General features: G+C 80.2%; 1 non-coding gene across 1 annotated transcript; it reads right to left on the bottom strand.

The window, feature by feature from the left end:
• Nucleotides 1-318: 318 nt before the first annotated feature.
• Nucleotides 319-471, bottom strand: LOC136304365 (5.8S ribosomal RNA). Its single transcript, XR_010724515.1, has one exon. It is a non-coding gene; the product is annotated as a 5.8S ribosomal RNA (ribosomal RNA).
• Between the last annotated feature and the right edge of the window lie 2,029 nt (nt 472-2,500).

Raw genomic sequence — 2,500 nt, 5'->3', positions numbered from 1 at the left:
GACGAGCTCCGCCCCAGCGGCTCGCTCCGGGAGCGGGGAGCTACGGAGCGCTCCCCGAGTCTGCACTTAGGGGGACGAAGGCCCTGCGCGGTGCCGACGACCGCGACGACGACGGCCCGCCGGGCCGCGTGGGACGAGGACGGCGGCCGCCGAGGAAAAAGCGCTTCCCTCGCCGACGCGCCCGCCTCCCTTCCCTCCGGGCACCGGCCGGCCGCCGCCGCCGCCGCCGCCGCCGGCCGCCGCGGACGACGGGCCTGCGAGGCGACCCCAGCCGCGCCGCCGGGGTGAGCCCCCCCGGGACGGCGATTGATCGTCAAGCGACGCTCAGACAGGCGTAGCCCCGGGAGGAACCCGGGGCCGCAAGTGCGTTCGAAGTGTCGATGATCAATGTGTCCTGCAATTCACATTAATTCTCGCAGCTAGCTGCGTTCTTCATCGACGCACGAGCCGAGTGATCCACCGCTAAGAGTTGTCTGGCTTTCGGCACCGACCCCGCGCGCGCGGAGGGGCCGGGACCGCTCGCGTGAAGCGGCCCCCTTTTTCGCTTGCGGCGAGGACGCCGTGGCGGCGCGCCTCGCTCCGAACCGTACCGGCACACGTGAACGGAGGAAAAGGAGGAGGAGGGGGGGGGAAACGCCCCCCCCGCACGAAACGGTCCGAAGGCCGGCCGGCCGAAAGGCGGGGAGGCCCGCGCCCCCGACCGCCTCCCCCCGCGAGGGGAGACGCCGCCTACGCGCGAGGACCTTCGGAGGCGGCCCAGGCGCCCGGGCTCGGCCCGGTCTCCGCACGGAGGGCGCGCCGCGCGGCGCGCGCCGGACCGCGGGGGCGCGGCGCCCCGCCCGGCCACTTTCACGGGACGACGCGCTCACCTGAGCCGGGGGCGCGGCCGTCGGCCCCCGCTCGCGCTTTTTCCCTTTTCCCCTCGACCGCTCCGCGGACTCGCGCCGCGCCGCCGCCCCGGAGACGCGGCCGACCCGCTCTCCCCAGCGGCCTTACGACGCCCGAGAACGACGCGCGGCGACCGCCGCCTCGCCGACGCGCCCCCGGCGGGACCGCTCCCGCCGCGAGGCCGGCGCCTCTGCCGGCCGCGCTCCGCCGCCGGCGCCGGCGCCGGAGGCGAGGCGCCGCCGCGTCCCGAGCCGGCACCGCGGGCGCCCGGGGCCTGCCGGGCGGCAGACCCGCCGCCTCTGCGGCCGCACTCCCGGGACCGCCCCCCGCCTCTTCGCGCCGCCGGGAACCCCCTGTTCCGCGGGGCACGCGCCCGGCGGAAGGCGTGACGGGGCCGAGCCCGGGGGGGCAACGCCCGCCCTCCTCGCTTCCGCTCAGAGAACGGGCGGGTGCGCGCCCCCGCGGCCGCCCGCACCGCCTTCCGTTCGGCCCGCGCGCGGCCCGGGAAAGGGCGACGGGGAAGCGACGGGCGGGGCCCGGGCCGGGACCGCCGCAGGCGACGGCGGGCGCCTTGCGGCCGACCGTCCCCCCGGAGGGGGGACACCCGCCGAGCGGCGACGCCGCCGCTCGGCCGCGGGGTCGCCGTGCACTCGTCGGCGTCCGGCCACGGAGGGACCGGGCAGAGCGCTCGCCCGGGCGGGCCAGCGGCCGAGCCAAGGACGGCCGGCGGGCGGCGCCGCCGGCGCCTTCCGGGAGAAGGAAGGCCGTCGAGGGGAGAGGCGCCGCCGCGCCCGAAGCGGCGCCGCGACGCGACGCCGCCGCGGCGGCGGCCGAGGAAAGGGAGCGCGGCGGGCTCCGGCGGCCCAAACCCCGCAGCTGAGGCAAGGCGGAGGGCACGCGCCCTCCGCCGGCAGTCGCGCCCGCATTCGAGGCGGGGGGGCGGGGTCCGGCCCCGCGGCCGACCCGGCCACGCGCCGCGGCCTCTCCGCCGAGGCCGGGCCGCGGAGAGGGGGGGGCAGGGCGCCCCTCCCCGGCGCGGCGCGGGTTGGCCCCGCGCGCGCGGCGGGACGACGGCGGCAACGACGACGACGACGACCAGGAGGCGCGGCCGGTCGCAACGGAACGCGCCGCCGCAGGGGATCGGCGGGAGTGGCTCCCCACCCCTTCGAGGGCGCCCGCGCCACCGCCCGGCACACCTGCCGCCGCCGCCGCCGCCGTCGCCACCGCCGCCGCCGCCGGCGGCGGGCCCGCGCCGAACCGCCCGAGTCTTTGAACCTCCGCCCGGGCTCGGCGGCCTTTCGGCCCCCCCGGCTTCCTTCGGCGTTTGGCGACGCCGAGGCGAGGAGACCGGCGGACCGCCGAGACGCGGAGCGCTAGGTACCTGGCCCTGGGGCGAGGGAAACGACCTGCATGGCCCCGCCGGGGTGCCTCCCCCACTGCCGCCCTCGGGGGAGCGTCCGCCGGCGGGGGCGCGCCCGACATCCGCCGCCTTCGCCGCGGCGTCCGTCTCGGGACCCCGGGGTTTCCCTCAGTAACCCGGCACCGCGCCCGAGACGACGGCCGCGGCTCGGGCCGCCCCGCCGGAGCGGGGACGCGGCCCGGCCGCCCGAGA

The sequence above is a fragment of the Chamaea fasciata genome, unplaced genomic scaffold, assembly GCF_029207755.1.
Source record: "Chamaea fasciata isolate MVZ Bird 193981 ecotype frontalis unplaced genomic scaffold, bChaFas1.0.hap1 SCAF_75, whole genome shotgun sequence".
Classification (NCBI taxonomy): Eukaryota; Metazoa; Chordata; class Aves; order Passeriformes; family Sylviidae; genus Chamaea; species Chamaea fasciata.
The sequence above is the reverse complement of the archived record's forward strand: the minus strand, read 5'-3'. Positions and strand labels throughout refer to the sequence as shown.